At 36.1% G+C, this 24,016-nt stretch overlaps 1 protein-coding gene and 1 pseudogene across 2 annotated transcripts in view; both read left to right on the top strand.

Annotated features, from left to right (window-relative positions):
- HPSE2 (heparanase 2 (inactive)) overlaps nucleotides 1–24,016 on the top strand; it is a 677,801-nt gene that overhangs the window by 399,654 nt on the left and 254,131 nt on the right. The gene's annotated exons all lie outside the window — the stretch shown is intronic.
- Nucleotides 3,284–4,032, top strand: LOC109272745 (ATP synthase subunit O, mitochondrial-like; annotated as a pseudogene).

The following is a 24,016-nucleotide window of genomic DNA, read 5'->3' as shown; positions in this document are numbered from 1 at the left end:
AAATGAGTCTTTGGAACACAATAAAATTATAAACTGACAACTCCCTGTAGCCATGAGAGGCACATTTGGACTTCCTCTAGGCACATGAGATATAGATCACCGAGTGTGTGCACAATCACTCTTTCAGTGGCCTTGGCAAAGCAATTTGTCTATCCATGCCATTTCTGGACAAAGATTCTTAGCAACAACGTTCCACCTTTACATCCAAGAGAAAACTAATGCAATATAAAAGTGTGGCTTTTGTATGTGACCAACATGACTAGTGCATATGTTTCTGTCTCATTATTCTATTCCATGTTGATAGTCTGCTGGTTGTATCCAAGTCTATCCACAGCCTATAAATTCCTTGAAAGCAAGGACCATGTCTCATCATTGATTACACTCAATACCCAAGTGACTAAATCAGTGCCAACAAGTATTTAGTGACCTTTTCCATTAACCCTCTCCCTCCTTCTCTGGATCAGTTCTTTATTGTTCCCCATTAGAATCACAATATTTGGAGAGATGCCCCATATCTCTGTATAATCATTTCTTTTCCCTGAATTATTTAGCATCCCCACCCCTCCCTCATGGGAGAGCTGAGTCTGCCCTAGAGCCAAAATGGTTTTAAGTCAAGTAAGAAGTGTTGTACTTCTTACTGCCATATAGTAAGATTTACCACTGGCTCAATGGGACCTTTGCCAAAAAACTGGTTAGTGTGTCATCATGGCATCTTAAGAAATATCTTCCTAAGAAAATATTTTTTCATGACTAAAGAAGCCAATTTTCATAATGTCCCTAACCAGAATCATAACTGCCACCTCCACCTCCACCCCACCAGAACACACCATATTTAGAGGCTTCAAGACACATATATGGAAGTAAGATTTTTTTTTTATGGTTACTGACATGTTATGGAAGTGGTTGGACTGTGGATATTAATGTGATGGTATGATTTCTTGGGAATTCTTCCCAGTCTTTCAGTGATATACATTTTTTTTCAATTCAAATATGCTTTATAATTTTCAAGAAAATGGATATCTGTTTTCTTGTTTGAAATTTAAAATAGGCTTGGGAAGTAGGCAAGACAGATATTATTATTTACACTTGAAAAATAAGGAATCTGAAGTACCACAGAGTTAAATGGTGTAACTAAGGAGTAAATTTGTTACCAGTGATTAGAAAACAGAGAGATAAAAATGGACTATAATCTTTAGGAAATAAAATACAGCAAACAATAAATATGTACTGACTACACTCTAGGTGCTGGGCACTGCAGCTAGACTCAAGAACACAAGGACAAGTAAGATCAAGGCCTCCAAGAGTTTAGAATCTATAAAGTGGTCTTAAACTCTTCCAGTAAAAGACCATCTTTCATTAAAACAAATAAAAATCTTTTTATTAGAGGCACCTGGGTGGCTCAGCCAGTTAAGCATCTGACTCTTGATTTTAGCTCAGGTCATGATCTCACGGCCATGGGATCAAGCTTCACTTTGGGTTCTGCAATGAAAATGGAGCCTGCTTGGACTTCTGTCTTCCCTTGTCTCTCTGCCCCTTTCTGGCTAGCATGTATTCTCTCTCTCCCTCTGTCTAAAATTAAAAAAAAATCTTTTTATTATAGTTGTAAATCAACAAGGTTACAAATCAAATAGTGCAGAGTTGCTTATGATGAAAAGCAATAGTCTCCTTCTCCTTACCTTTCTGCCGCCACTTATCTTAGCCCCTCTCCAGAGGCAACCTTTTTCATTAAAATAAGTATGTTAAACCTTTTTTTAGTAATTTTATTAGGAAAAAAACAAACTACACAAAAAGTGTATAGAGAATAATGAAATAAATACCACCTACTCACCAATAACTATCTTTGTTAAGATTGAGAAGTCTTTACATATGGACATATTTGCTTCAGATCTTTATTTTTTTCTAAGAGAAAACATCTCATATAGTTAAAGCCACCTGAGTGTTCCTTTCCAATCCCACTGTCCTACATCTCAACACATAGGTAACCACTAAGCACTGAATTTTTAACTTACATTTGTCCACATTTTTATTTTACTTATACTACATACATGATACACATAGATGTGTGTGTATATATATATATATATATATATATATATATATACACACACCTATATACATGTAGAGAGACATATGCACAGGTATATACATAGTATGTTATATAATGCTGCAATGTATTTCCATAGTGAATGTATGATGTTATTTTTATATTTTGCCGTGAGTTCGAGCCCCACGTCAGGCTCTGGGCTGATGGCTCGGAGCCTGGAGCCTGTTTCCGATTCTGTGTCTCCCTCTCTCTCTGCCCCTCCCCCGTTCATGCTCTGTCTCTCTCTGTCCCAAAAATAAAAAAATAAAAAAAAATAAAAAAAATAAAAATATATATATATTTTGACAATCTATATCATTCTGCAACTTGCCTTTTTTTATTCTGCTTATGTTTTTGAGATTTCTCTCTCCTAATACATGTATCTCTAGTTCGTTTTCTTTAAATTACTTATCAGTTCTTACTGATGGACATTTAAGTTGTTTCTTATTTATTGTTACTGCAAACAACATAGCATTCGGTCTTTCCCCATTAAATATGAAATTAGTAGGTGAATTTTATTAAGCCACTCTATTGAGGTTTTAATGACATATAAAAAGCTGTAGATATTTGATATATACAACTTTATGTGTTTAGAGATAAGTATATACCCATGAAACTATCATCACTATTAGCGCCATAATCTTATTTATTTCAAAAAGTTTTCTCCACCCCCTTGGCTTTGGAAAGAGGTGTTGTTTGTTTGTCTTTTAGTGGTAAGAGCACTTAAAATAATATATCCCCTCTTAGCAAAATTTTAAGTATACAGTATTGTTAATCAGTGGATCAGTATTGTTAATCAGTCATACAGTGGATCTCCAGAACTTATTTATTTTGCATAACTGAAACTTTGTACTCTTTGATGAACACTTCCCCATTTATCTCCCCCAACCCCTCACAACCACCATTGTACTCTCTGTTTCTGTTTGACTATTTTATTTTTTATTTAAAAAATGTTTTTAATGTTTATCTATTTTTGAGAGAGAGAGAGAGAGAGACAGAGTGTGAGCAGGGGAGGGACAGAAAGAGGAAGACACAAAATCTGAAGCAGGCTCCAGGCTCTGAGCTGTTAGCACAGAGCCCAACACGAACCATGAGATCATGACTCGAGCCGAGGTCCAACGCTTAACTGACTGAGTCACCCAGGTGCCCTTGTTTGACTGTTTTAGATGGCACATATAAGTGAGATCATATAGGCTTTTTCTTTCTATGTCTGGACTATTTCATTTAGCATAATGTCCACCAGATTAATCTATTCTAGCAACCTAAATATCCATTAACAGTTAAATGGGTAAAGAAAAGGTGGTACATGGATCTACAGCTGCCCAGAGAAAATGGCCACCCCAGCACTTTCTGGGCTCTCCCTGCAGGTGCCATACTTTAGTATAGTACATCTGTGGTCAGGCTGTTTGCCAAACTTGTGAGGCAACCGTTTCAGATATATGGTATCGAAGGTCTGTATGCCACCGCTATTTATTCAGCATCTAAACAGAATAAAGTAGATAAGGAATTGTTGAGAGCACAATCTTGAAAGAACCCAAAATGACTGCTTCTGTTATGAATCCCTGCATAAAGTGTTCAGTGAAAGTGAAAAGCCTAAATGACATGAAAGCAAAAGAGAGGTTCTATCTCCTCACATCTAACCTGGTCAATTTGCTTGTTGAAAATGGTCACTTGAACACTATCCCTGGAGTCATTTCTGCCTTGTCAACCGTGATGAGCATCCACCCTGGAGAAGTCCCTTGCACAGTTACCACTGCACCTCCTTTAGATGAATCCACTCTATGAATTAAAAACAGTCCTGAAGACCTTCCTAAGTAAAGGCCGAAATTGGAAGTTAAGACTGAACTGTCAATCATGGATGCACTGATTGTACTGGAGAGAAATATGCTGATACATCTGTGAAAACCAAGATTCAGAAGCTAAGCAGGGATTTATGGGAAATTTCCTGAAAGTGTTGATTCTCTGTCAGTGAAAATTCCTAACCTTGGAGCAACAATAAAATGCTTCCTGAATGACAGCAAAAAGAAAATGTGGTGCAAGCATACAATGGAGTATTTTTCAGCCTTACAATGGCAGAATTTCCTTCTTTTTAAAGGCTGAGTAATATTCCATTGTATCTATATGCCACATTTACTTTATCCATTTAACTATTGATGGATATTTAGGTTTGTTTCCATATCTTGGCTATTGTGCATAATGCTGTAATGAAGGTGAAAGTGCAGATGTCTCTTTGAGACCCAGATTTCAATTCCTTTGGATATGTATCCAAAAGTGAAATTTCTAGATCAAATGGTAATTCTATTTTTTAAAGTTTTTTTTTTAAGTTTACTTGTTTATTTTTGAGTGAGAGAGAGCATGAACACACATGTGCGCACAAGTGGGGGAGAGACAGAGAGAGAGAATCCCAAGCAGGCTCTGCACTGTTAGTGTGGAGCCTGATGCAGGGCTTGAACCCATGAACTGTGAGTTTGTGACCTGAGCTGAAATCAAGACTTGAATGTTTAACCGACTGAGCCACCCAGGTGCCCTGGTAATTCTATTTTTAATTTTTAAGGGACCTCCATATTGTTTTCCATAGTGACTGCACTAATTTACATTCCCACCAAAAGTGTACAAGCATTCCCTTTTCTCCACATCCTCGCCAACACTTCTTCTCCTTTGTTTTTTTGACAATGGTATCCTAACAGGTGTGAGGTGACAGCTTATTGTCGTTTTGATTTGCATTTCCCTGATGACTAGTGACGTTGTACACATCTTCATACCCCTATTGGCCATTTGTATGTCTTCTTTGGAGAAATGTGTATTCAGGTCCTTGGCCCATTTTTAAATTGAGTTATTTGTGGTTTGTTTCTGTTGAGTTATAACATTGCCAAATATATTTTGGATATTAACCTCTTATATGATATATGGTCGGAAAATATTTTTCCCATTGTAGGTTGGTTTTTCATTTTGTTAATTGTGTTTTGTTTTTGTTTTTGTTTTTGTTTTGCTGTGCAGAAGCTTTTTAGTTTGATCTACTCTAATTTGTCTAGTTTTGCTTTTGTTGCCTGTGCTTTTTTGATGCCATATCCAGGAAATCATTGCCCCATCCAATATCTAGAAACATTTTTCCTATGTTTTTTTTCTAAGAGTATTATGGTTTCAGGTTTTACATTTAAGTCTTCAATTCATTTTGAGTTTATTTTTATGTATAGTGTGAAACAAAGGTCCAGTTTTAGTCTCTTTTTTTAAATATGAAATTTATTGTCAAATTGGTTTCCATACAACACCCAGTGCTCATCCCAACAGGTGCCCTCCTCAATGCCCATCACCCACCTCCCCTCCCTCCCACCCCCCGTCAACCCTCAGTTTATTCTCAGTTTTTAAGAGTCTCTTATGGTTTTCCTCCTTCCCTCTCTGTAACTTTTTTCCCCTTCCCCTCCCCCATGGTCTTCTGTTAAGTTTCTCTGGATGCACATAAGAGTGAAAACATATGGTATCTGTCTTTCTCTGTATGACTTATTTCACTTAGCATAACACTCTCCAGTTCCATCCACATTGCTACAAAAGGCCATATTTCATTCTTTCTCATTGCCAAGTAGTATTCCATTGTGTATATAAACCACAATTTCTTTATCCATTCATCAGTTGATGGACATTTAGGCTCTTTCCATAATTTGGCTATTGTTGAAGGTGCTGCTATAAACATTGGGGTAAAAGTGCCCCTATGCATCAGTACTCCTGTATCCCTTGGGTAAATTCCTAGCAGTGCTATTGCTGGGTCATAGGGTAGATCTATTTTTAATCTTTTGAGGAACCTCCACACTGTTTTCCCGAGCAGCTGCGCCATTTTGCATTCCCACCAACAGTGCAAGAGGGTTCCCATTTCTCCACATCCTCTCCAGCATCTATAGTTTCCTGATTTGTTCATTTTAGCCACTCTGACTGGCGTGAGGTGATATCTGAGTGTGGTTTTGATTTGTATTTCTCTGATGAGGAGTGATATTGAGCATCTTTTCATGTGCCTGTTGGCCATCTGGATATCTTCTTTAGAGAAGTGTCTATTCATGTCATCTGCCCATTTCTTCACTGGATTATTTGTTTTTTGGGTGTGGAGTTTGGTGAGATCTTTATAGATTTTGGATACTAGCCTTTTGTCCGATATGTCATTTGCAAATATCTTTTCCCATTCTGTCGGTTGCCTTTTAGTTTTGTTGATTGTTTCCTTTGCAGTGCAGAAGCTTTTTATCTTCATGAGGTCCCAATAGTTCACTTTTGCTTTTAATTCCCTTGCCTTTGGAGATGTTTCAAGTAAGAAATTACTGCAGCTGAGGTCAAAGAAGTTTTTTCCTGCTTTCTCTTCTAGGGTTTTCATGGTTTCCTGTCTCACATTCAGGTCCTTCATCCTTTTTGAGTTTATTTTTGTGAATGGTGTAAGAAAGTGGTCTAGTTTCATTCTTCTGCATGTTGCTGTCCAGTTCTCCCAGCACCATTTGTTAAAGAGACTGTCTTTTTTCCATTGGATATTCTTTCCTGCTTTGTCAAAGATGAGTTGGCCATACTTTTGTGGGTCCAGTTCTGGAGTCTGTATTCTATTCCATTGGTCTATGTGTCTGTTTTTGTGCCAATACCATGCTGTCTTGATGATTACAGCTTTGTAGTAGAGGCTAAAGTCTGGGATTGTGATGCCCCCCACTTTGGTCTTCTTCAGTATTACTTTGGCTATTCGGGGTCTTTTGTGGTTCCATACAAATTTTAGGATTGCTTGTTCTAGCTTTGAGAAGAATGCCGATGCAATTTTGATTGGGATTGCATTGAATGTGTAGATTGTTTTGGGTAGTATTGAGATGTTACAATATTTGTTCTTCCAATCCATGAGCATGGAATGTTTTTCCATTTCTTTGTATCATCTTCAATTTCCTTCATAAGCTTTCTATAGTTTTCAGCATACAGATCTTGTACATCTTTGGTTAGATTTATTCCTAGGTATTTTATGCTTCTTGGTGCAGTTGTGAATGGGATCAGTTTCTTTATTTGTCTTTCTGTTGCTTCATTATTTGTTTATAAGAATGCAACTGATTTCTGTGCATTGATTTTGTATCCTGCGACTTTGCTGAATTCATGTGTGAGTTCTAGCAGACTTTTGGTGGAGTCTATCGGGTTTTCCATGTATAGTATCATGTCATCTGAAAAAAGTAAAAGCTTGACTTCATCTTTGCCAATTTTGATGCCTTTGATTACCTTTTGTTGTCTGATTGCTGATGCTAGAAATTCCAACACTATGTTAAACAACAGTGGTGAGAGTGGACATCCCTGATCTCAGGGGGAAACTCAGTTTTTCCCCATTGAGAATGATATTAGCTGTGGGCTTTTCATAAATGGCTTTTATGATCTTTAAGTATGTTCCTTCTATCCTGGCTTTCTCGGGGGGTTTTATTAGAAAGAATGCTGAATTTTGTCAAATTCTTTTTCTGCATTGATTGACAGGATCACATGGTTGTTATCTTTTCTTTTATTCATGTGATGTATCATATTGATTGATTTGTGAATATTGAACCAACCCTGCAGCCCAGGAATGAATCCTGCTTGATCATGGTGAATAATTCTTTTTGTATGCTGTTGAATTTGATTTCCTAGTATCTTGTTGAGAATTTTGCATCCATATTCATCAGGGACATTGGCCTGTAGTTCTCCTTTTTTGCTGGGTCTCTGTCTGGTTTGGGAATCAAAGTAATGCTGGCTTCACAGAATGAGTCTGGAAGTTTTCCTTCCCTTTCTATTTTTTGGAACAGCTTGAGAAGGATAGGTATTATCTCTGCTTTAAATGCCTGGTAGAATTCCACAGGGATGCCATCTGGTCCTGGACTCTTATTTGTTGTGAGATTTTTGATAACTGATTAAATTTCTTCACTAGTTATGGGTCTGTTCACATTTTCTCTTTCTTCCTGTTTGAGTTTTGGAGTGTGTGGGTGCTTAGGAACTTTTCTATTTCTTCCAGGTTGTCCAGTTTGTTGGCATATAATTTTTCATAGTATTCCCTGATAGTTGCTTGTATTTCTGAGGGATTGGTTGTAATAATTCCATTTTCACCCATGATTTTATCTATTTGGGTCATCTCCCTTTTCTTTTTTTGAGAAGCCTGGCTATAGGTTTATCAATTTTGTTTATTTTTTCAAGAAACCAACTCTTGGTTTCATTGATCTGCTCTACTATGTTTTTAGATTCTATATTGTTTATTTTTGCTCTGATCTTTATTATTTCTCTTCTTCTGCTGGGTTTGGGGTGTCTTTGCTGTTCTGCTTCTATTTCCTTTAGGTATGATGTTAGATTTTGTATTTGGGATTTTTCTTGTTTCTTGAGATAGGCCTGGATTGCAATGTATTTTCCTCTCAGGACTGCCTTTGCTGCATCCCAAAGCGTTTGGATTGTTGTATTTTCATTTTCATTTGTCTACATATATTTTTAAATTTCTTCTCTAATTGCCTGGTTGATCCATTCATTCTTTAGTAGGTGTTCTTTAACCTCCATGCTTTTGGAGGTTTTCCAGACTTTTTCCTGTGGTTGATCTCAAGTTTCATAGCATTGTGGTTTGATAGTGTGCATGGTATGATCTCAATTCTTTTATACTTATTAAGGGCTGTTTTGTGACCCAGTATGTGATCTGTCTTACAGGATGTTCCATGTGCACTTGAGAAGAAGGTATATTCTGTTGCTTTGGGATGCAGAGTTCTAAATATATCTGTCAAGTCCATCTGGTCAAATGTATTATTCAGGGCCTTTGTTTCTTTATTGATTCTGTGTCTGGATGATCTATCCATTGTTGTAAGTGGAGTATTAAAGTCCCCTGCAATTACCACATTCTTATCAATAAGGTTGTTTATGTCTGTGATTGTTTTATATATTTGAGGATCCCATATTCAGTGCATAGACATTTATAATTGTTAGCTCTTCCTGATGGATAGACCCTGTAATTATTATATAATGCCCTTCTTCATCTCTTGTTACAGGCTTTAATTTAAAGTCTAGTTTATCTGATATAAGTATGGCTACTCCAGCTTTCTTTTGACTTCCAGTAGCATGATAGATAGCTCTTCATCCCCTCACTTTCAATCTGAAGGTGTCCTCAGGTCTAAAATGAGTCTCTTGTAGACAGAAAATAGATGGGTCTTGGTTTTTTATCCATTCTGATACCCTCTGTCTTTTGGTTGGAGCATTTAGTCCATTTACATTCTGTGTTATTATTGAAAGATAAGGGTTTAGAGTCATTGTGATATCTGTAGGTTTCATGCTTGTAGTGATGTCTCTGGTACTTTGTGGTCCTTGTAACATTTCACCCACAGAGTCTTCCTTAGGATATCTGGTAGGGCTGGTTTAGTGGTGTAAATTCTTTCAGTTTTTGTTTGTTTGGGAAAACCTTTATCTCTCCTTCTATTCTGAATGACAGACTTGCTGAAAAAAGGATTCTTGGCCGCATATTTTTTCTGTTCATAAATTGAAGATTTCCTTCCATTCCTTTCTGGCCTGCCAAGTTTCAATAGATAGGTCTGCTACTACCCTTATGTGTCTTCCTTTGTATGTTAGGGCCTGTTTATCCCTAGCTGCTTTCAGAATTCTCTCTTTATCCTTGTATTTTGCCAGTTTCACTATATGACGTGCAGAAGATCAGTTCAAGTTACATCTGAAGGGAGTTCTCTGTACCTCTTGGATTTTAATGCCTGTTTCCTTCCCCAGATCAGGGAAGTTCTCAGCTATGATTTGTTCAAGTACACCTTCAGCCCCTTTCTCTCTCTCTTCTTCTTCTGGAATTCTTATGATACGGATATTGTTCCATTTGATTATATCACTTATTTCTCTAATTCTCCCCTCATACTCCTGGATTTTTTTATCTTTTTCTCAGCTTCCTCTTTTTCCATAATTTTATCTTCTAATTCACCTATTCTCTCCTCTGCCTCTTCAATCCATGCTATGGCCACCTCCATTTTATTTTGTACCTCATTTATAGCATTTTTAAATTCCTCATGACTATTTTTTAGTCCCTTGATCTCTGTAGCAATGGATTCTCTGCTGTCCTCTATCCTTTTTTCAAGCCCAGCGATTAATCTTATGACTATTACTCTAAATTCTTGTTCCCTTATATTGCTTAAATTGGTTTTGATCATTCGTTAGCCGTCACTACTTCCTGGAGTTTCTTTTGAGAAGAATTCTTCCGTTTCGTCATTTTAATTAGTCCCTGTGGTAGCTCCAACCTGCAGGGCACTTCCCCTGTGGTGTCTGGAGAAACTTGTGTTGGTGGGAGGGGCCGCAGTCAGACCAGATGTCTGCCCTCAGCCCACCGCTGGGGCCACACCACAGTCAGACTGGTGTGTACCTTATCTTCCCCTCTTCCGGGGGCAGGATTCACTGTGGAGTAGTGTGGACCCTGTCTGGGCTGCTTGAACACTGCCAGGCTTGTGGTGCTGCTTCGATGGGATCTGGCCAAGGGTCTATTAGACAGGGTGGATCCATAAGGTGCACAGGGGTGGGAGGGGTAGGCTTAGCTAGCTTTGCCAGTGGTGATCCCCTGCAGGAGGGGCCCTGCAGCATCGGGAGGGAGGCAGGCCCCTCTGAGGCATGGATCCACAGAAGCACAGCATTGGGCATTTGCCTTGTGCAAGCAAGTTCGGTGACAGGGACTGGTTCCCTTTGGGATTTTGGCTGGTGGATGGGAGAGGGAGATGGCGCTTGCCAGCGCCTTTGTTCCCTGCTGAGCTGAGCTCTGTCTTCCGGGGCTCAACACCTCTCCCTCCCGGTGTCCTCTCACCCTCCTGCTCTCTGAGCAGAGCTGTTGACTTATAACATTCCAGATGTTAAGTCCTGCTGGCTGTCAGAACTCATGGAGTCCGGCCCCTCCACTTTTGCAAGCCAGACTTCAGGGGATCTGCCTTGCCAGGCAGGCTGCCCCTCCACCGCCCGGCTCCCTCCCACCAGTCCGTGTAGCATGCACCGCCTCTCTGCCCTTCCTACCCTCTTCCATGGACCTCTTGTCTGCGCTTGGCTCCGGAGAGTCCATTCTGCTAGTCTTCCCGCAGTTTTCTGGGTTATTTAGGCTGATGTGGGTGGAGTCTAAGCGATCAGCAGGACAAGGTGAGCCCTGCGTCCTCCTACGCTGCCATCTTTGCCCTGTCCAGTTTTAATCTTTTGCATATGGATATCCAACTTTCCCCAATATAATTTATTGAATGGGCTATCTTTTCCCCACTGCATATTCTTGGCACACTTGTTGAAGATCAGTTGAATATATGTTTATGGTCCTATTTCTGGGCAGTCTTTTCTGTTCTATTGGTCTCTATGTCTGCTTTTATGCCAGTATCATAGTGTTTTGATTACTGTCGCTTTGTAATATGTTTTGAAATATGGAATGTCCAGATTTGTTCTTTCTCAAAATTGCTTTGGCTATTTGAAGTCTTTTGTGGTTTCAAATTAATTTTAGGATTGTTTTTGTATTTCTGTAAAAAGTTCCATTGGGATTGGAGTGGAGATTGCATTGTATCTATAGAACATTTGGTGAAGTATGGATATTTTAACAATATTAATCCTTCTGGTTCAAGAACATAGAATGTCCTTCCATTTATTTGTATCTTTTGACATTTATTTCATCATTGTTTTGTAGTTTTCAGTGCACAAGTCTTTCACCTGGTTAAATTTATTCCTAAGTATTTTATTGCTTTTTATGCTAGTCTAAATGGAATTGTTTTCTTAATTTATTTTTTTGGACAGATTGTTGTTATTGTATAGAGATGCAAATGAATTTTGTATGTTGATTTTGTATTCTGAGACTTTACTGAATTTGGTTATTAGTTATAAATTTTTTTTTTTTGTAGAGCCCTTACTTAGGATTTCTATGTTTAAGGTCATGCCATTTGTAAACACAGAAAATTTTACTTCTTCCTTTCTAATTTAGATGGCTTTTTTTTTTCTTGCCTAACAAGGCCCACAGCTAATAATATACTAAGCAATGAAAAGCTGAATAATGAAAAGCTCCAACTTGCTCTAAGAGTTGGAAATTTTTTTGCAGATGCCCTTTATCAAGGAAGAACTCTTCTATTCATAGTTTTCTAAGAGTTTTTAATCATAAACGGAGGTTGAATTTGTTAAATGCTTTATCTTCATCTACTGAAATGAATGTAATTTTTCTTCTTTAGCCTGTTGATTTTGTGAATTACATTGATTGAATTTTGAACTTTAAATCAGGCTTCCATTACTGGGATAAACTCCATTTGATCATGTTATTTTTTATATATATTTACATTTGGAATTTAATTTGTTAATATTTTCTTGGGGATTTTAAAAATGTTTTCATAAGAGATATTAGTACGTATTTTTTATTTCTTGTAATTTCTTTGTTTTTTTGGCATCAGGGTGATGCTGGTCTATTAAAATTAGTTGAAAACTGTTCTCTTCTGTTTTCTGGTAGACATTGTGTTGAGCTGGTATTTTTTCCTTAAGTGTTCACTGATGTAGAATTGGTTTCACCAGTGAAACCATCTGAGCCTGTGTTCTTTATTGGAAAGTCTTAAACTATGAATTCAGTTTCTTTAGAATGTAATGCTAGATGTATTACTATTCCTATAATATTCTTTTACTGAGTGAATTTTGGTAGTTTCTGTATTTCAAAGCATGGTTCCATTTTATGTAAATGCTTGAATTTACAAGTTGTTCATAATATCTTATTTTCCTTTTAATGTTTATATGGTTTATATTAATTCTTGTCTTTAATTCTTGAAATTGGTAATTTGTGTCTTTCTCCATAGTGTTATTGGTCAGTTTTTGAGAGTTTTGTCAATTTTATTGATTTTTTCAAAGAACTAGTTTTTTATTTGATTTTATCTAGTTTTTTCAATTTATTCATTTCTATTCATTATTATCTTTCTCTTCCTATTAGCTTTGGATTCTATTTGCTTTTCTTTTTGTAGCTCATATTAATGATGTAAAACCTTTCTTCACTTTACATGAAGCAATTAAAGCTCACAGTTTTCTCTTTAAGCACTGTTTTGGTTGTATTCAACAAATTTTGATATATTCTAGTTCCATTTTTACTCTGTTCAGTGTATTCATTAATTTCCCTAAAAGTTTTTTATAGTGTGGTATAATTTCCAAGTATTTAGGAGAATTTTCCAGACATCTTTCTTTTATTAATTTTCTGGTTAATTCCTCTGTGTTTTCATGCAGTTCTGTGAGACTGGGGCCACCTTGCAGGCAAATTGGTGAGAAAGAAGAAGGTGAAAAAATACCAGGGAATTCCTCCACATTATTTGGGCAGTGGGAGCCCATTTTTACAATATTTCTATTCAGACAGATGAATCTTTTCTCAGGGTTTTAGGTGCCTGTGTCATCACCATCACAACCATAAAATTTTCCAACTAGTCAGCCTACTGGTGGGACTTGGAGAGAAAAGGGAAATAAGGAAAAGGTTAAAGGAAGTGGGTATTTCTCTACAAATTGTCTTGCATGCAGGAACCTCTTTTCCTGGTTTCATGGCTAGAGGTAATGTTTTGTTTCTGATAATTTTTGCTTTCAACACCCATGGCACAGTTCTGCCACTTGGGACTTTTCTCAGTCAAAGCTTGAAGATAAAGAAGGAAAATAAGACCATGCAACTTGCCCTCATTACAGATCATTGTCCAGATTTTGAGTTCAGTTTACAGGCTTTTTGCTCATGTTTACTTTTCAGAGTACTTAGGTGGTTGTCTTTGTATTCTACTCAGAGATCGTAGTTATAATCAGTGTGAGAAATATGCTGTAGTTGGCATCTTGATTGACATGGATGGAAGCTTAGAAGTCTTGTTTTCATTTTTTGAGGGTATTTTCTTCTGGGTAAATGATTCCATATTGAAAGTTTGCACTTTGTAAACTTTAAAGGTGCTGTTCATTGTCAGTTGACTTACATAGTTTTGATTGAAAAGTGAGCTGTCAGTCTCATTGTTGATATCATGAAAGTAATATGCCTTTCCTTCACTGTGATTGCTTTTAAGTTGTTCTCTTGGCTTTGAGTTTTAGCATTGTGGCCATGATATTTCTAGATATCTTTTGCATTTTTCCTATTCACAGTTTCCTGAGCTTCTTAAATCTTTGAATTGATTTCTTTTGTCAAGTTTGGAAAATTCATGGCTATTATTTCTTCAAATATTTATTGCCCCTTATTCTCTTTTTCCACTCATATAAGACTCAATTACTCATATGTTAGAACTTTTATTCTTCAGCTTAGTCCAGAATTGGCAAATGTCAGCAGGGAATAAAATGGATGCAATGATTAACTAACATCACCGGGCTCCCCATTCTATGAAATTCTTTGCTCTTTACTCTTAAATAGTAACTTTAAGATTACTTTGTCAAATTATGTGATAATCTCTGGTGGAACTTTATTGTAATTACATTATACTCATATATTAATATAGGGAGAATTGGCATTTTAAAAAATACCAAGACTTCTTACCCCCAAATAAGGCATAATTTCTATTTATTCAAACCTTCTTTTACCAACAAGGTTTGTAATTTTCTCCATAAGGGTAATACACATTTTTGTTGGACATATGCCTTGTTATTTCATAGATACAGTAAAACCTTGGATTGTAAGTTGTTCTGCGAGAATTCTGCAAGATGAACAAACATTTCTAATAAATTTTAACTTGATAGATGAATGATGTCTTAAGATATGAGTAGTACATGATGCCAAGTATCACATGATTATAAATGAGCCAGTGCTTCTCTCTCTCTTTCTCTCTCTCACTGTGGGATTGTGGGTGATCATCTCCCATGCTGAGATAGTCAGGCCACCTTGTTTGGCAGAAATCAGTGATTTTCAGAACATTGGAAGGTAGCCACAATTGGCAGTAGTGTATTTTTTGTCACTTCAAAGCACCTATGAACAGTCCTTTGCTTTTCTATACAAGAATAAGCTTTGCTTCATTCTAGGCCAGGCTGCCTGCAGATACAGACCCTTTCCTCTGCTGCCCTATTACCAGTTACCAGTTAAATACAGTATATGACAAGAGTTTATTAATACTGTACTTTAGTCAACATCTGTGTGAGCATATACAATGGTCCCCATGCAGAAAAAGGTGCAAAGAAAAGTGGTAAGGAGATAATTATGGTGGAAGTTAAGAAGGAAATCATCGAGAAGTTTGAATGGGGTATGAGAGTAGAAATTGCAAGATTTTATAAGAAGTCTATGTCTGCATCTTGTCTGCAGAGAAGGAGGAGAAAAGGGTGGAGGAATTCCTCACTTCATATGAGATTAAGGACATGTATAACATGTGGGAAACAGTGCAAAATTTTGTAAAAAAGCACCACCCAAATAAGACTGTAGCAGTGCTAGCGATGAATCTGTTTAATGACAATGCAATGTCACATTTCCGTGAAATTATCAAAAGGAGGCAAAAGCAAATGTCATTGGATAGGTTTCTTGTTAAAGTTACACTAAAAGAAAAAAATTCCATTGAGCCAATATACAACAGTGGTTCTGTTAGTGATAGTGAAAGTTGTCCCATACAATAGCCCTCTTCTCTCTTATCTCCCTCACAGCAGTCGTGAAGGTTTTCAAAGGTAAAAGTGCAGGCTAATTTGTTTATTTTTATATATATTTTGTATTTTCTTTATTATTTTGCATTATATTACAGTATTGTAATCAGTTTTATGTGAATATTTTTGGGTTGTGTAACAAATCATCTGAGTTTGCATTATTTCTTATAGGGAAATTTGCTTTGATATACAACTGCTTTGGGTTACAAGCATGTTTCTGGAATGAATTATGCTTGCACATCAAGGTTTTACTGTATTTATATTTATATATTCTAATATATCCATAATATGTTATCATGAATGGTAATTTTTTTCTTTTGTATTTTTCAAATTGGTTATTGCTAACGTGTAAGATTACTGCATCTCAACTGCAGTCACATAATGCTATTTACATATATTACTATCATGTGAAAATACTTCAACAACAGTTATATTTCCTTTTTCTTTGCTAAAATTGTTGTTCTATGTCTTTTCTCCACTTTTTCTTTCTCTCTTTCTCATCAAACTTGATAGAGATTTTACTATTTTATTAGTCTTTCAAAGAATTAGCTTATGATATTATGGAATTTTCTACTGTTTTCCAATCTTTCCATATTTATCACTTTGATCAAATAAAATGCTCATACCTCCTTTTATTTATTTAATAACTTTGGCTCCATTGACTCTGCTGAGAAACATGAGGATTTGGCTAACTTAACAATGTTCTCTTCCCTCCTCTTTTCTTCCCAGCATTTGATAGCTTTGTGATAAAAATATATTTGATAAAGAATATATATTTTATTCATATTAATCAATTACATAAACCACTAAAATATTAATAAATATATTTAAATATATAAATATTTTAGAATATTTATTATCATTGTAACTTTATTTATTCATTTGTTTATTTATTTTTAAAAGTTTATTGTCAAGTTAGCTTACATAAAATGTAGTTTTGGTTTTAGGAGTAGATTCCCATGATTCATGACTTATATTACAACACCCAGTGCTTATCCCAGCAAGTGCCCTCCTCAATGCCCATCATCCATTTTCCCCTGCCCCCCCAACCCCCACCTCCATCAACTGTTAGTTTGTTCTCTGTACTTAAGAGTCCCTTATGGTTTGCCTTCTTCTCTGTTTATAACTTATTTTTCCTTCCCTTCCCCTATGGTCTTATGTTAAGTTTCTCAAATTTCACGTGTGAGTGAAAACATATAATATCTGTTTTTCTCTGGCTGACTTATTTCACTTAGCATAATACCCTTAAGTTCCATCCACATTGTTGCAAATGGAAAGATTTTATTCTTTTCCATCACTGAGTAGTATTCCATTTTGTGTGTGTGTATGTGTACATGTATGTGTATATACACACATACATACACACACAACTTTTTGTATATATGTATACACACATCTATATATGACATCTTCTTTATCCACTCATCAGTTGATGGACATTTGGGCTCTTTCCATAATTTGGCTATTGTTGTTAGTGCTGCTGTAAACATCAGGGAACATGTGCCTCTACAAATCAGCACTCCTGTATTCTTTGGATAAATTCCTAGTAGTGCTATTGCTGGGTCATAGGGTAATTCTATTTTTAATTTTTTGAGGAACATCCACACTGTTTTCCACAGTGGCTGCACTAGTTTGCATTCCCGCCAACAGTGCAAGAGGGTTCCCCTTTCTCTGCATCCTCACCAACATCTGTTTCCTGAGTTGTTAATTTTGCCACTCTGACTGGTGTGAGGTGGTATCTCAATGTGATTTTGATTTGTATTGCCCTGATGATGAGCGATGTTGAGCATCTTTTCATGTGTCTCTTAGCCATCCGGATGTCTTCTTTTGAAAATTGTCTATTCATGTCTTCTTCCCATTTCTTCACTGGATTATTTGTTTTTCAGGTGTTGAGTTTGGTAAATTCTTTATAGATTTTGGGTACTAACCCTTTATCTGATACGTCATTTGCAAATATCTTCTCCCATTCCATTGGTTGCCTTTTAGTTTTGTTGATTGTTTCCTTTGCTGTGCAGAAACTTTTTATCTTGATGAGGTCCCAACGTTCATTTTTGCTTTTATTTCCCTTGCTTTCAGAGACATGTGAAGTAAGAAGTTGCTGTGGCTGAGATCAAAGAGGTTGTTGCCTTTTTTCTCCTCTAGGATTTTTGATGTTTTCCTGTCTCACATTTGGGTCTTTCATCCATTTTGAATTTATCTTTATGTATGGTTTAAGAAAGTGGTCCAGTTTTATTCTTCTGCATGTTGCTGTCCAGTTCTGTAACTTTAAATGACATATTTTAACTTCTACTTTTTGTTCTGTCAACTTTTGTGTTTCTTGATACCCTGTTACGTAAGATAAACATATTAATACTGCAACTCTTTCATTTACTTCCCCTTAAAGGAATCTTCCATTTTCAGTAACACATTTACTTTTACTTTATCATTGGTGTTGTTCCCATTTTGTTCTGCAATCCTTACCGATTCTCTACACTTTGCTATAGAAAGTATCCAAATATTGAAAAGCAATAAAGAGGAGCTACATAATTTTGACATAAAAGTCTTTTTTTGCTGGGACAAAACCTATGGTAGATTGGCATTTTCTATTTTATACTCTAATGTCACAACTCCTGGGCCACTCAAAGAATTTCCCTATCATCAAGGTCAAATAATCTTTTTTTTCCTTTATACTCCTTTAACTGCTTAAGACCATATCACATTTTAGATTATTTCATATTTGAACTTAAATTTCTTATTCAGATTTTTTTGTTCTCAGTTTTTAAATTGCTTTTTTTCCCTTACAAAATATATCTTTATCACATTTACACATTTTTTCTATTCTTTTCATTCACTGTAAAGTCGTTCCCCTCTAGGTATTCTGTATAAGTCTCATTCGTAGACTTTTCATTATTACTCCCTGAATTTGATCTACTCTTTCTGGATCTCATGGCTTCTTCTCTTGTTTGAATGAATTGCAACCTTAAGTAATTCCCTTAAGGGAGTAGGTGGAAGTTACACTTTCTGAGTCTTTGTGTGAGAAGTCCTTTTTAATATTAAGACATTTAATGAACACTCCACATAAGACCAGTTACAATTTTGGTGTCCACTGATGATGAAAATTAATAGGGACAGGAGGTTTATATGAATTCAGTAATGCTTTTTAAAATAATTTGTTTTGTGTTAATCCTAAAAGTGTCTATAGCTATTCAAGAAATACCATTAAATATACGTATGAACATATGTTATTTATCCAGTGTAGAGGTGGAATGCTGTCTGGAATTCTACAGTAAATTGTGCATGCCCCTCAGGTTCAGAACCCAGTATGAGCTAAGAATGACTTTTATATTTTTAAATTGCTATTTAGAAAAAAAAAGAATATGTGACAGAGATGATATGTGGCTCACAAATGTAAAATATTTACTATGTGGTCCTTCATAGAAAAAGTGATGTGATTCTTAGCTAAACTCTCATAAACCTAGATAAAAATAATCTACATGTTCTTTGTTTCACAACAACAAAATGCTAGGTTGTATTGTTTGCTAGCAGTGAGTGAGAAATCTTTTCATTCCAGAAAGCATGTGAACCAGACTCATGGAATACTGGGGATTATATGCAAAAGAATATAACTTATTTAGAAAATTTAAGCAATACCACTGAAGACTTAATTTTTTTCACAAAAGCAGATCCTTAAGTTATATGGTAAATAGTACAGATTAAATACTTTCAAATTTTCTTTTATTCCTTTATTTTAATATAGAGAGGTATAGAAAAGAAATTGAGAAAAGGGCCATAATTTCTTGCCTAGATAATCCTTGTTTGTATAGAAATGCAGACTTGTTGAAAACTGAAAAATAAAAGTCTCACTCCCCCTCTTACCTTCACTTCCTTTCCTCCCAAATTATGAGTTTTTAAGTTTTGTTTCCTTACAACAAAATGGTTATTTATATACCTAATTGTATATACATATAGGGTTGTGTATTTGTGTATATATGTACGTGAGTATATCACTTAGAAGAGATCATACTATACCATTCTGGTCATTGCTTTTTTTTCTTTTTCACTTTTTGTTTAAAAATTTTAACGTTTATTTACTTGTGTGTGAGAGAGAACAGGCAGGGGGCAGAGAGAGGGAGACACAGAATCTGAAGCAGACTCCAGGCTCTGTGCTGTCAACACAGAGCCTGACACAGGGCTCAAACTCACAAACCATGAGATCATGACCTGGGCCAGAGTCAGGTGCTTAACTGACTGAGCCACCCAGGCACCCCATCTTTTTAACTTTTTAAAACAAAAATACATTTTGATGTTTTTCATGTGAATGTATACAGATCTGCTTTGTTCTTTTTTAATATATATTGAATTATTTTTAGCCTTATGAAAAAGTTCATCAAATTTTATGAAATCACAATTCATATGTTTGTAGAATTTTAATATGCTCTTCATCCAGCTTCCCCTAACGTTAACATTTGACATAACTATAGTATTATTATAGAAATAAGGAAATTAACATTGATATAGTACTATTAATTAATCTATAGATCTTTTTCAAATTTGGCCAATTTTCCCACTATTATACTTTTTTCTGTTCTAGAATTCCATTTAGGACACTACATTGCATTTAGCTATCCTGTCTTTCAATTTGGGATGATTTTTCCTTAGTCTTTTTTTTTTCACTTTTAAAGAGTCCATGCCATATATTTTATAGAGTGTCCCTTAAATTGAGTTTGTCTGATGTTTTCTAATGATTAATCTCAAGTTTTACATTTTTTATCAAAATATCACTAAAGTGATACTCTACCCTTCCCAGGACTTCGTATCAGTGTACTTTGTGTCAATATATCTGCTAAGGTTAATTTTGATCACAAGGGTAAGATGGTGTCTGTCATGTTTCTCCTCTGTAAAGTTATTATTTTCATCTCTTATGTTAGGGAAGATACTTTGAGACAATCCAGGTCTTTTTTGTCATCATACTCTAACATACTAATTGTAGCATCCATCAATAGTCCTTGATTGCAATAGTTACTACTGAGGTGTTGCCTAATGGCAGTTTTCTATGTCCATTCTTTTACATTTATTAAGTGGTATTCTGTAAGGAAGAGCTGTTCCTTCTCTCCCTTTTATTTATTTAGTCATTTATTTATACAATATGACTTGGGGGTCTTGTTTTTATTCTGAAGGTTATAATCCAGTGCTATCATTATTCATTTTGTTGTTTAAATTTTCTCAACTTTGGCCACTGGGGACTCATTCATATTGGCTCTTATGACCTTTTTACATGCCTCCATCACTTTTTGAGCACTCCTTTAATTTCTGGTACCACAAAATACTCTAGGCTTATCTTTTTTAATGTTTATTTTTGAGAGAGAGAGAAAGGGAGCGAGCATGAGTGAGGGAGGGGCAGAGAGAGAGAAGGAAATAGAGGATCTGAAGGAGGCTCCACACTGACAGCAGAGAGCCTGATGTGGGGCTTGAACTCAAGAACTGTGAGATTATGACCAGAGCCGTAGCCAACTGAGCCACCCAGGCACCCCCCTAGGTTTATCCTATATCTTCTCTGATCTAGCTCTGGTATTAGCCATTTCTTTAAGGAACACTGGTTTCTTTTATGAGAGAATGGTATTTAGAAACCAAGATCTGGGTGCTAAGTGTGCTCATTGATACCGGAATGTTATTGCTTCCAGGCTTGCTCAGAGGACAGGAGAAGTGTGTGTGTGTGTGTGTGTGTGTGTGTGTGTGTGTGTGTGTATCTCACCCATATACACATTTATATATCTGTATCTATCCATATATACATATACTAAAAACTGTAAGTTATACTGATACCTATAGTCCAATTCAACACATGGTTTAGTCTAGCCCGCTCCTTTTCCTTATTTGGAATCTCTTTCTGTACAATAGATTCTTTATAAGTTATTGAACAGTCCCCATTTCATAGACATTTGGATTGTTTTCAGTTACTGGCTATTAAAAAGAAAATGCAGTGATAATCTCTGTATACCTTTGGGAAATTATTATATATGTTTATAATGCCTAGCAGTGGGATGGCTTGGTCTAAAGGAACACACATTTAAATTTTGATAGATATTTCTAAATTGTCCTCTAGAGATATTATTTGCATCTTTTAAAATCATTTACTTAAGGGCATATTTCTTAAAAACAATCCTGGCCTCTTTACTAATGTCAGTGTCTCTTTTGTTCTTTTCCTGTCATACTTTAGATGGACTTCTGATGGGATCCAGAGATCCCATTATATTCGGTGGCATTTAGTTTTACTTTTAAATTTAGTTAAGTTGATTAATGCAATAATTAGTCTCTATCACAGTCTTTTGAGAGTGTTGTAATTTTTATTCACAGATATTTCCCAAATCTCATTCTTCTTCAACAGCTTCAGTCAAATTATAGATATATAGGCTGATTTCTTTATAACCTAGTTAAGGTTTCATTGCCCTGACTAAACTGGAGATATTTCTATTCATATTAAAATTAGCTCTTAGCTTAAAGATGTCTTCATTCTTTGTGAAATGGCTCTGTTTTTCTCCCAGGCAATTTTCAAACTGTTCTCTCTTAATAGCTACAATTAAAATGTTCCCCTTTTTATTGGTTGTACTCACTACTCAAATATTTCCCCATTAACTGATGGTTTCTCTCTGAATTTCAAGAGACAGAGTTGGTAAAGAGTTCACCTCACTCTGATTTTTACTCTCATATTTCTTTCTGGCTTCCATTAGAAATTCCTCTGTTCTTCCAGCTTCTGGTGGATACTCTCCTATACCTCCCCCATATTATTCACTCCAAATTGAACTCTTAAAGCAATTGGTATATTATGTGAGTGCATTTAAACAGCATGGAGCAATAGACATAATCTAGAGGGAACTTGCTACAGTGAATAATGATAACTGAGATTGAGTATTTATGGTACAAGGCAGATCATAAGTGGCATTGAATGGGCCTAAAAAACACCTGTATGAGTTAGATATTTATTAAGGCTTATCATATATCAGACATTTAAATGGATGCTAAAAGGGAAGACATGATACTTTCTCTTTGGAAAATGGTCCAGTATGCCTTAAGAGGGTGCGGGCAGAGTTGAACAACGATGGCATAGTTGACTCTTGCTATAATAGGAGTTGATTGATTAACTTTTTCCTACCCCATCCTTCCTTCTCCCAATCTCCCACACTTTCTTCTTCAATGTCAAGTTTATCTATCTGTTTCTCAGGTCAAAAAGTTTGGAGTTTTCCTTAACTCCTTTTTTTCTTCATACCTTACATCTAACCCTTCAGCAAATGTTATCAGCTCTACCTTTAAAATATCCCAGGAACCCAGCCACTTTAACCACTCTGCTGCTACCACCCTGATCCAAGCCAGTGTTATCCCTTGCCTGAATTATTATTATAGATTTCTAACTACTTTCTTCGCTTTCACCTTTGCCCTCTCCTCCCCTCTAGTCTCTTTTTAGCTCAACAGCTATTTTGGTGCTTTTAAAATGTGATTTGGATCATATTCAAAACCATCAGGGGCACCTGGGTGTCTCAGTCAGTTAAGCCTCTGACATTTGAGTTCAGCTCAGGCCGTGATCTCAGGATGGTGAGATAGAGCCCCTTGTAAGGCTCTGTGCTGGGGTGGAGACTGCTTAAGATTCTCTCTCTCTCTGCCCCTCCCCAGCTCTCTCTCTCTCTCTTCAAAAAAACCAAACCAAACCAAACCAAAACACCAAAAAAACCAAAAAACACAACCCATCATTGTTTTCTTGTCATTCAGGGTAAAAGGCAAAGTCTTTATTTACAATGGCCTTTAAGGCCCTGCATAATCTGGCCTTCTACTGCCATTCTTTCTGGGGAAACCACACTGGGCTCTTTGCTGTTCTTCACATTCATCAGTCTCATACCTGTCTTGGACCTTTTGCCTGTATGTTCACTTGACTTACTCTCTTACTTCCATATGGCCTTTGCTTAAATGTTCCCTTATCAGTGAGGCTTATTTAAAATATACCACCTCCAAAAAATATATTATATATATATATATGTATATATATATATGTGTGTATATATATATTTATATATGTATTTTATATTTATTATTTATATATTTTATATATATATTTTATTTATATGTATACACACACACACACACACACACACACACACCCCACACCCCACCTCCATTGGTTCTACAATCCCCTACCCTGCTTTACCTACCCCATTGAACCCTATGGCAACCACACTAAACATAAACTCCATGGGGCTCAGACCCATGTTTTCTGTTTGGTTCATTACTATAACCTTCAAGTAGGTGCCTAAAGTAGGTGCTCAGTCAATATTTATTGAACAGATGAGTAAATCCTACTAGAAACTTCAGCCTCCAGCTTCTTAGATTAATGAAAATCTTATTTTTTTTTTGTCTGTTGGATTGTCTTCT

The sequence above is a fragment of the Panthera pardus genome, unplaced genomic scaffold (genome assembly GCF_024362965.1).
Source record: "Panthera pardus isolate Hobbes unplaced genomic scaffold, ASM2436296v1 HiC_scaffold_22, whole genome shotgun sequence".
Classification (NCBI taxonomy): domain Eukaryota; kingdom Metazoa; phylum Chordata; class Mammalia; order Carnivora; family Felidae; genus Panthera; species Panthera pardus.
Note: the sequence above shows the minus strand (reverse complement) of the source record. Positions and strands in the feature narration are given on the sequence as shown.